We start from the raw sequence: 12,010 nt of genomic DNA, 5'->3' as shown, positions 1-12,010 counted from the left end.
TATTGAAAGAATTTATTTCATGTCCTGCTCAAAAATGAGTTGAAGCAGAAAAGCAATAAAGTATACTAAAGATAGAAATGTAGACAGAGAAGAAAGCAGAAGGAAAAACTATGCTGAGACAATGTTGAGGGCAAGCATGCTGTAGGTAAATTAATTCTTTCATAGGCTATTAATTATAGGTTTATTCACTCTTTGTTAAAGCCTTGTTGTCCTAATACATTTAGACATGGAGAAGTGGTGCAAGAAGTGGTGTCCATGCGGTTTACGAGTGGATGCAGAAAAGCCATTGCATGCAATTCAATTCCTCCTTTTACATGCTGTGGTTTAAAAATCGCTGCCACTCCCGATCTACAATTAAATATTTTAGCGTATCCTCAGTGTTAAAATCATTTATATTATTGTGCTTAGACTGGCTTATTTGCATTAATTTTCCTTTAATCCATCTGGAGTTGTTTATTGACAAGTGTTGCAGCATATCATTGTGTAATTGTTGTTTTTGTTTGGCTGTGCTTGCTTCCTGTATATGTGCAATGTCAAAATAAAGGCAGATCTCAAATACTGCAGGCTGTATATATTAAGGGTCTGGCAAACCTGTCCCATGAGGCCACAAGTAGTTCAGTGCAAGATCGAGGCCGCTCTAAGTTGCGACAACTGGGGAACTAGCCCCAGGATGAGGCCAAGATTGAGTGAATTCCTAGCATGAGTTAATGCTCCCACTCCTAGAATTAGCTTACACTGGTTTTCCCCCCTACTACGCCATTGAAACTCCCAGAGCGAGATGAGGAGCTTAGGGTGAAACAGCAATTGGGAACAGCATGGAACCACAGATCCTGCTGGTGTTATACTGTCAGGCAGGTGAAAGGGTAGAACCAGGAGTCAGTGCAGAGACACAGGACATGTACTAATAGATCTCGGCAAGTTCCCTCACCACTGATGAAATCAGTTGAAAAATCCACAAATCCAGACTTGCAGAGCTCCTTTTCCCCTAAGCAGGATCTACCTGGATGGAGGGTGTGATGTTCTGTACCTCAGGGGAAAACCCAGCACCTCCATGTTCATCCTTATAATATGATTGTGTTGTATCTAATGCAAAGTTTGTCATGTCCATTGTCTTTGGAAGGCTCGTGATGCCCTGAGCACTGTTATAGTAATGTTATAGGTTGTAATTTCATGTATATAGTTATGAGGCTGAGAATGTGTCCTCATGGCTTAAAGCAAGCCCAGGCAAAAACTCTCCAAGAGCAGAGGGGCAGTTCACACCTCATCAGGGCATGTATGCGACAAACCCAGCCCAGCCTCACAGAAACAAAGGACACTGGCCTAGGCAACAACAAAGGATCTGTTGGACTCTTGAGTGAGTCAACCCCCCCCTTCCTTTGGTCAGTTTGTGACTGCGATGAGGTAATGCTCCCCTGACTCTGAAGGGGCAGGGTCAAAGCCAAGAGGGAAGAAAGAACATGATAAAAGGGAGAGACGTTTGCCATGCTCTTCCTCTCTCTCCCACTTCCATCTACAAATATCACCACCAAATGACTGAAGCTCTGGTTGAAGGGCAGCCAGCCAGCCTGTGGTGAGAAGTATCTAAGTTTGTAAGGGGATTGAAAGTATTAAGATCAGCTTAGAATGCGTTTTGCTTTTATTTCATGTGACCAAATCCGACTTGTTATGCTTTGACTTATCACTTAAAACATATGTTTCATAATAAATTTGTGTTTGTTCCACCTGAAGCAGTATGTTTGGTTTGAAGCGTGTCAAGACTTCCCTTGGGATAACAAACCTGGTACATATCAATTTCTTTGTTAAATCGATGAACTCATATAAGCTTGCAGTATCCAGTGGGCATAACTGGACACTGCAAGATGGAGGTTCCTAGGGTTGTCTGGGACCAGAGGTATTGGCTAGTGTCATTCACTTACAACTAGCCGGGAGCAGCTTACATGCCAGAGACTGTGCGTGAACAGCCCAGGAGTGGGGACTCTCACAGCAGAGCATGGTAAGGCTGACTCCCAGAGTCAAGGATTGGAGTGACCTAGTAGATCACCAGTCCAGATAACACCAGGGGAATGTCACAGTGTAATTTGGTCCTAAGAATTTGCAGTGTACTATACACTAACTTTTATTCTTGCTATTAGCTACTAGTAAATGCTATCAGACCCTTCAGACTACTGAAAAATTCCATAATACCCCATAAATTTCTTCTAACATGAAGAAAAATTGTTACAGCAATATCAAGAAAATGAATAGTATTAAGTGTTTTGGGGACAGGAGAGCATATGTGATTGGAAAGATGACATTTTAGTACTCCTATACAAATAGGAATATAGAATTTAAAAGTGAAGAAAATTTAGAGTTGTAGGGAGCATGATCATTGAAAAACACTTAGAAAATGCACAAGGACTCTACCTTGAAAAACATGCTTACAAGAGATGGGGCATTTGAGCTACCTACTGAGTTTAATAGTCAATAGACAAACTTGCTATCTATTAAAGCTTCCCAGAAAAATCTTATGAAGTATTTCCATGTACTTCAGTTACCATTATTTTGGCTTCCCAGAGCCCCTCATTGTGCTTAATTCTCTACTGCCTTGCACCTTTTGTAACATCTTGCACTCACTTTGTTCAGGTGCAAATAATTACACAAGGATCGGGCTTGGCAGAATTTTATTTTGATGGATTATATTAGTTTATTTTTAAGCATTTTTTTTTTAATTTTTATTGATTTACATTTTCACAGTTGCACAAGATGAGGGGCTCAACATCACATGTCAAAATATATGAAGTAAATATCTATATATCAAACTCTAATTAGTTCTCAAGCAGCATTTTTCTTTCTTTGCCTCCCTGTTAATTCTGATTATTATCAGTGGAAATATTGTTCGGTCAGTCTGTGTCACAGAATGTTGTCAAGTGTCACCAGTGTGGTGCTTTGCTCTATCCAGTGTTGATAACTGTCGGCTGCATGTGTGTGTTCGCTCTCTGTGCTGTCCCGGCTGTGTGCAGATAGCTGGCACAGCAGACCCCGAGAGAAACCCCAAGGACTACAGACTCCGATAAAGTATGAAGGCACCCTGCCAGTTTATTGCCAAATGAAACAGTCTCTAGCTCCCCAGATCAGATGTCTACAGTTCTGCTAGTACATATGTACTTCCTGACAATGGACCGGCTCAGTCAGTGGCGGGAATTACCACTGCCCCCTAGGCCAGACAAATGCAACCCCTTGGGGTACATTCTTATACACAGGTACAAACAAGTTACACCTCACTCCTGACTTATTGCGGTACAACCCCTCTACATAGTAAGGGGTTGCCTATCGCCCTGTACATGTTGATTCGATCAAAACAACCCCATCCATCATCTTACCCTTTTGCCCTGTCTTTAGGATGGGTCAGCATGTTCCTTGTTATCTGCGTGGAATGTGCTAGTAGCGGAGTGTTCTGGTACCATCCTGGCACATGTTTATATCTCTAGTGTCCAGTTCCTTGTAGATATGTGTGTTTTGCAACATCAGCCCTCTCCTTGCCAGACTCTGAGCAGGGCCTGCCTCTTGCTCACAGCTTAACTTTATGTTAACAAGGTCTTGACCATTGCTTTAGTTCAGGCCTTAGGCCTCATACTGGGCCTCTGATACAAGGGTTTATGTTTCAGGGCCTCATCTAACAACATATATGGTGAAATTGAAATTTACCAACATTTACTGATTAAAAATCTAATCCTTCAAAGACTACCCATAAATGTTGGGCTCAATTCTCCATTTATTTTGCATTCTGTTGATTTAAATGGAGCTACTGCTGAGGTGCCTCAGTGTGACATAGGGTTGCCAACTTTGGTTGGATGAATGTCATGTGATGAAATCTCCAGGAAATTTTTAATTAAAGATTAATCTTTAATTCCTGGAGACTCCAGGACAATCCTGGAGGATTGGCAACCTAGTGTGACAGGCGAATCAGGCTTACATACAGCCTGGATCTGTTTCTTCTCTCACTAACCAATTTTAGAGAAGTGTAATTCCACTGACTCCAGTTAACTAACTCTTGATTTACATTGTTGCAAGTGAGAGGAATCAGACCCAGGATGGCTAAAGTTGCTAATAGATTTTCCTACCCTGTATCTTTGCCAAATATGCATAGACTTTCCACGAAAAGAAAAAATCTGCATGAGAATTTTCCAGAAGATGTGTTTCTTGGGTAGGATAAAGAAAAGAGTCGAAAATAGAGTGTCTAGTAGGAAGTTAGTCACAGAGATAACTATGGAGCTGCTACAGGACATAGAGAAAGGTTGTTAAAGAGAGAAAGTGGATGAGGTAATATCTTTTAACAGAAAAACTTCCATTTGTGAGAGCGAAACTAGCTTCTGAAGTTGCGTTGCTCAGCTTCATTGCCATACTTGGCCTTGTGGCTCGTCAGTGCCCTGGGGTGGCCACGTACTTTCTCGTTTAAGTTATTTAAACCCCTAACTTGGCACTAAAAAGAGAAGAAACTAATTGGGGGGGAAAAATAGAGTGGCTGTGTTGGAAACTACCCTCTATGGACAGACTGACTGTTTCAAACAGCAGGGTTACTTTCAACATACACTTATTTCCATTGCAAATACTAGATGGGAAGCTGCTTAACAGTCTCTATGTAGGTTTTGCAATAGAAGATAAAAGCTGATGGCCCACAGTTCAGTTGAATGCACCAGCCAGCTCTTTGGAAAATAGGAGGATCTGAGCTAAAATTCTCAAGTATCTTAACAAAAAAAAAAAAAGGGGGAGGGAGAAGGATTGGGGGTGAATTCTGTTCCCACTTACACTGATGCAGTTAGATTTCACCAGCATAACTGAGGGCAGCATTTGGAACAACTTGGTCCACAATGTAATTAAGTTCAACATCCTTGGAGGAGGCAATTTACCAAATATTAGCCCAGTGATACTACCTTTTACAAAGGAAGATTTGTATTTAAAAATGAGGAACTTAATCAAAATGGTACTGAAGTCTAAAGTAAAGAAAAGAGAAATTCCTTAGACGTGACCTAGATGCTACTTAACGAAACAATGCAGAGCCTCAGAAGTCATGCATACCTCTGAATACAAAAGGAAGCGGGAAGGCAAGAAATAAACTAATATGACTATATGGCAAGGGTCAAGAGGTTATTCTAGCCAAAGAGAGATCCTGCAGAAACTGAAAATCTACTCTAGTAAAGCCTATAAAAAGAAGCATAAACTATACCTGGCAATATGTAATGAGCTTATTAGGAGGGCTGAAATAGAATTTGAAGGGCAAATGAGTAAAGATATTAAAAAAACTAACAAAAAATTATTTCAGTATATCAGAAGCAAGAAGCCTGCAAAAGAATTGGTGAGTCTTCTAGTTAAAAAGAGCAGTTAATGAAAATAAGGATTTGACTTGACTCTTGTCTGAGGTGCCAAAAAAGAGGAACAAACTGATGACAAACTAAAAAGCACCAGGTCACCATGCCCAAGAGTTCTGAAGGAACTTAAGAATGAAGTAAGTGGCTGAGCTGCTTGCAAAAATATGGAGTCTTGCATTAAAATACCTGTTATACTAGAGGATAATAAATTCATAGATTCCAAGGCCAGAAGGGACCACTTTGATCATCTAGTCTGACCTGTATAACACAAGCTGTAGGACTTCCCTGAATTAATTCCTGTTTGAATTTGAGCATACCTTTTAGAACAGCATTTAATCTTGACTTAAAAATTGCCAGTGATGAAGAATCCATCCCAACCCCTGGTAAGTTCTTCCCATGGTTAATTACCTCATTGTTTAAATGTTTGCACCTTATTTCCAGTCTGAATTTGTCTAGCTTCAATTTCTAGGTATTAGATCTTGTTATAAAATGTTGTATCTATATTATAAAAAGGTTGTATAGGTGAGCCAGGGAACTACAGCCCAGGAAGTCTTTCTTGTGTACCTGGTAAATTTGGTTGAAATTATAGTTGACATAGAATTATAAAACCTAGAAGATCGTGATATGGTATGGCCTAATTGTCAGGGCTTCTGCAAAGGAAAATCATAACTCACTAATAACTTATAATGCTGTGAATATGTCAATAAAATGGTGGCTAAAGAAGAACCAACTATGTATTTTATTTAGACTTCCAAGAGGCCTTTGGTAAGATCTTCTCACAAGAGGTCAGCCTTCCAAACCTCCTTTCACCATCCTTCTTGCACCTACCCCTTTCCCAACATAGACTTTTCCAAAACAACTACTCTACCAAATATCCACAACTACTACTGCTGGGAACAAGAATTTGGTAAAGGAGTATATGCAGAAGGGCCAAAAGAACACAGAGATGAGGTTGTGATGCATGGTCTGTGGTGGATGGCAGCTATAATAATGGTCAGGTGTGTGCTTGTGAGTGGATAAGAGGGTATGGGCTGTTAGGTGGCTTAAATTTTCATTTCCCTGCTTTTGTAGGTTTATCATCAGCCACGTTACAGTAAGCCTAACTTGTTCAAAATGATGTTTTTGTATATTAATATAAATCACTATGTGCTCACCTAGAACACTGTTTTCAAAAGGATATAGCACAAATAGATGAGAATGCGTGAGAATGATTGGGGGCATAAAAAAGAGTGAGAGTGAGAGAGTCAAAAGATTGGTATTTGTCTTAGAGAAGACAAATAAAAGGGAGCATGATAAATATATGAAAAATAACAAATAGTCTACAGAAGGTAGATTAGGAACTTCTGTTCACCCTTTCTTGTACCACAAGGACAATGGACAAACAATGATATTGAAAGGTGTCAAATTCAAAACTGACAAAAGGAAATAACTTTTCACACACAATTAGCCTGTGGACCTCGTTCTGACTTCATAGAATCTGGATTAGATATTTATATGGATCAAAAGAGTAACAGAGTAAAGATTAAAAGACCTCACAAGTTGGCAGGAATATTAAAACCTCATGCTTCAGGGCATAAACCAGCTTCTAACTGTTGGAAGATTAGGAAGAGATTTCACTAGGAGTAGAAAGAAAAGGAGTACTAGTGGCACCTTAGAGACTAACCAATTTATCTGAGCATAAGCTTTCGTGAGCTACAGCTGATGAAGTGAGCTGTAGCTCACGAAAGCTTATGCTGAAATAAATTGGTTAGTCTCTAAGGTTCCACTAGTACTCCTTTTTCTTTTTGTGAATACAGACTAACACGGCTGCTACTCTGAAACCTGTCACTAGGAGTAGGTAATCCTATAACTGCCTACTGCAGAGTTTCCTGCATCTTCCTCTGAAGAATCTGATTCTGTCTGTGCCAGGATACTGGCCAGGATAGACCACTGGTCTGATGTTCTATGGCAATTTCTATGGAAACTCTTACTCCATTTAAATATTATTTTACACTGCAATACAAGTCTTATGCAGTTTCATTGTGGATCAAAATTGTGCCCTGTACTATTGTTAAATCAGTGGTTCCCAACTTGTACTTTGTACTGGAGTTTTGTCTGAGTTAAGTTTGCAAGATAAGACTGCAAGATACACACAGCTGGTGACAGATATGCGGCTAGTATTCAGAGGCTCCCATTCCTTTGCTGAGCCAGCTAGAATAGACTTCTCTCACAAGGTATGAGCTAAAATCTTGATGATGCTCCAGTGTCCCTTTCATTGCTGTATAATCTTGGGAGCAAATTCTGCCTCAGTTCAATGGGTGCAACCCCCATTGATTGTGGGGTTGTGCGAACCCCACCTGTGTAACTGAGAGTGGAATTTGGCCTCTGGTTTTACTGGATGGAACAGCAGAGTCTACTGATGTTCCCCCAAAATTTTCTTCTTTCCCTCTCAGCCATGTGGCTCAAACTGAAAGTCTGAGTGCTATGCATATTCTTATTTAGACTTCTATCTCAGAGATTCCAGACTCCTTGATCTAGCTTGCTATAACCAGTGCTGTACTGAAGACACAAAATAACCAATGAGTGGCATCCAGAAGATCCATGATTTCTTTTTCTGAGGGTTGTCTCAGTGACTCAGAAATACAGAAGTTCTCCTTGAAAAAAGTGAACAGTCATTTATGTGATTAACTAGAGCTGGTTGGTTTAATACTAGAAATTAATAGTTGATAACTATATCACTGACATTTGCCAAATAATATATTCCATGTATAGTACTGAACCAGCTCTAGTGCTTTTCCATATCTTGACTTGCATGGAGGTATTAAAGAAATTGGACGTCAGGGACCACATACTTAGAGCAGACAATGGTATGGATGTGTAGCTACTATATGTTGCAGCTAATCACATCTGCTCACCACCACGTAAAAAGTTAAGAAAATCTCTTTTGAATGAGTTCTGTAACCTTGCTTTAGAAGATTTTCTAACATGGTTACATCGTTAATTTTTCCCCCTAGCCATTCGTGTTGAAATATTTTGTACAGATTCATACTGTGTGTTAGAATCTTGGACTAAATATTTTCAATGATAGAACATTTCTAAGCTAGGCCCAAAGAAAACAATCCAGGGACCTGATCCTGCACTCCTTTCTGAGGTAAATCTATTATTTGACTTTTAAATGGAGTTTCTTCTGAATACAAAGTACAGGACTGGTCCTCATATTTGTTACCAACATCCCCAGGAGTAGACAAGTGACTCAACCCCCCCTTATTGTAGTGGAAATATATGAGTCAGTATTTTGCAATACTCAACCCTAACACCTGCAAACCAATATCATTGAAATAATGATGGCCTTTTACAAGAGTGAAAGAATATAAAATATGCAGCCAGATCAAGAGATGTATCTGATTTTTTTTTTTAAACTGAAATGAATGTGCCTTTGCATTTTTTCTCTTGATCTGGGAATGCATCTCTTCATCTTCCTATGGCAAATAATCCATGGAAAATTTGGTCACCCCTGTCAGATTAAACAGTCCACTTATCACAAATTCTCAATGAACTCTTGTTTTTTTCACAAGTTAGAAAACGTTCAGTATTGCATAATAACTATAAGCATGAATATTTGATTACAAAAACTTCCATAATTGTAACAAATCTGATATACTGCTGGAATCCATTAGCTATTCTGTTTACTCCATGAATGTACATTTAAAAATATCTATTGAAAGCTAGTGACCCCAAAGATTTGAAGCTGGGTATTTATTATGGAGCTAGGTTTTGAATATAAATGATGTACTTCCCTGGGAGTTTAGTCAACATTACATTCACAGTGTGTATTTCTAGATTTAATTAATGTTTATGCAACAGCATCACTCTTGCTGCTTACTCTTATGTGATGAACTGCAGCTACTATTCTGCAAACACTCCACTGTACTGCGTTTGAAAGTTACATGAATATGCCTAGTCTGATACACAAATAAAGTAGATTACATAATTTAAAAAAAAAACCCATACAATCTGGTAGTAAATACATGTTACTCTAACTCTGCTAAAACTTTCTGGTGTTTTGACTACTTGCAAGAAAATCTGAAATTATCCCTGGATTTGTAAACAGACTGTGTTACACATCACTAACTTTCTTTAATACAGTGAAGATCTGATTTATATGTGCCAAGATTATCCAAATGTATGGATATAATAACTTGTACTGTGCATACTATTGGTTTTTAATCTGAAATTTGGGGGCTCTTTCAGATGTAAATAAATTTGCTGTCTGATTTGGGTGAACCAGTCTAGCACTAATTTGGTAAGGATAGCAGAAAAAAGGGCAGATCATCAAAAATGCTCCTCACCAGAGCAAAGAGCTCAGCTCTCCTTTGGACACTTAAATATAGTGACCAGATTTTGAAAAAATAGGTCAGCACCCTATAAGTCCCAGGGAGCGAAGCTGTTGCTGCCGAGCACTTTTGAAAGCCCAGCCATTTAGTTAGGTTCCTAAATGGGAGCTGTTGTATGTTGAGCTCTTTGGAAAATCTGGTCCTAAATGCAAAATACACCAGACCTACTGTGCAGTGAAAAACCAGGGATATGTGTGCAGCCCAGCTGAAGATGGAACCTTAACTATTGAATGGATGCCGGCAGTTTCAAAAACACAGAACATGGTGAGCGCTGATAGAGGTTGCAAAAACTATTTAAAGGGCTACCGCCCTATTTCTATATACTACATTTGCATTTCCGGACTTTTTCTGAGCTGAACAGTGCAGCTTACTTAATTTATGTGGGGGAGGAAGGCTGGGTTTTGTTTTTTAGAGCTTCTCTCTCCCCTTCCTCTCCCTCCCCTGCTTCTTTCCCCCAAGCTTAAAAGAAAATTAAAGAAAAATAAGGGTGCTAGCTGACTTGGAGAGTTTCACCAGAACAGATTATAAAGTCCTTCAGCCAGAGCTTCTGAATATGGTAGATCCAATAAACTCTGCCAACTTTGCCAGAAATGCTTGTGAGCCTCCTGAATCTACACATACTATTATAAATATTTCTATTGAAGTCAGTAGGACTATTTGTGATAGTTACATGTAGTACTGTTTGTGAGATTGGACCCTAAAGCAGATAGAAGAGCAACTGATGATGAAAAGAAACAAACAATTTTATATCTTTTTAATAAGGCCTAGATAATGGGACCAGTGCTGGACCTAATTTGCCATTGCCCTGCACCTTTGACTCCAGTACAAAGTGAGTATAAAAACCTACCATTCTGATATGGTGTTGCAAGGTGCAGGACAATGGTGAATCATGATCCTTCTTGCCAGATTTTCTCTCTCAGAAATACAAGCAGCTCATCATACCTCTTTCTTCCTGGCAGACAAAGTCAGTGAAGTCCAGTAATGAATCTGACCGAGCTGATCATTTTAAATCTGCCAGTACAGTATGAAAATGTTCACACCACTAGGGTATAATTTTTTTAAAAAAATATTCAGAAGGTTAAAGTGATACTGTCAGCTGCATTTTTAAAATAATTTTTCTCCCCTTGCCAATGTTTATAATATTCTCCTTCTAGCTTGAAATTATATCATTTCCCAGGTGGTTTGCATTGGCCTTCTCCAATTGGAAAAAATCAGTTCTGCTTTCCTTTTTCCTTAGCATTACAAAAGCCCTTTGGGGCTCCCCTTTAAAGAAATCTGTGCAGTTATTTAACACTATATGCAACCTTATACTGTATAAAAATACTAGGAAATACACACCTGGAAGCTGTTTGAGAAGGAAAAGAGACAAAAACAAAAGCATCATCCAACACTTTTAAATGAAAGATATACTACTTTTTGTAATCCTCTTTAAAGTTTACACACCCAATCATGTTAATAATTTGTTCTTCACGTGTGTCTCATAACCACAGCCGAGAGAGAACAGTGCACGGCAGTCAGCCTCCCCGTACTTCTAGTTGTGCAAAGGCTGTGCCCCCACACTGGTTACGCCCAATTATGAGGTGCAGTTTATTCAGCTGCCAGCTGAATATATAAGTGGGTAAGGGGGGGACTCATGTCCCCAACATCTCAGTGCGCTCTGGGATTGCTGTGTACTCCCAGGAGTATAGGGAAGGAGCAGCACAAGGACGGCAGTTCTGCCTGGCCTTTATGATAGTGCACAGAGGGTGGGGGCACACAAGGAGCTTTCCCCTTTGTACAGGCCAGTCAGAATCTAATAAGGGTCCCAATCTACACAGCAACATGCAACCAGTCATAAAACCCATCCTCCAGACAGAGCACCACACAGACTGAATGATAGGACATGTTTTATGTGTCTTTCGTCTCACTATTGCCAATATGAAACAGCAGTAAAACTCACCCACCGTGACAAGGGCTGAGGAAAACAACACAGGAAGCTTCTATATTAGAAGAAGAAGCTGCTTTATTTGTGCTATGTTGCTCATCATGATAAATGCATCAAACAGGAACTAAGCAATGCCTCTTCACACCCCTGACTCCTTTAGCTGTCCTGGCAGAAGTCTGTAGTGTAGATCTGCCCTGAGCAATTTGAATAAAATTTAGAAGGAGTCCAGAGTGGTGCCCTACACTAAGTAGCAGTTTATTCCAGTCCCTCAATGTTTGTCAGTCAAGGTAAACTCCCTCTAGACTTCCTTAGACTCCCCGGTACCAGATTCTGATGTCATTTACACTGGTGTAAATCTGAAGCAACTC

The sequence above is a fragment of the Caretta caretta genome, chromosome 2 (assembly GCF_965140235.1).
Source record: "Caretta caretta isolate rCarCar2 chromosome 2, rCarCar1.hap1, whole genome shotgun sequence".
NCBI classification, from domain to species: domain Eukaryota; kingdom Metazoa; phylum Chordata; order Testudines; family Cheloniidae; genus Caretta; species Caretta caretta.
This window is presented reverse-complemented; position numbering follows the sequence as displayed.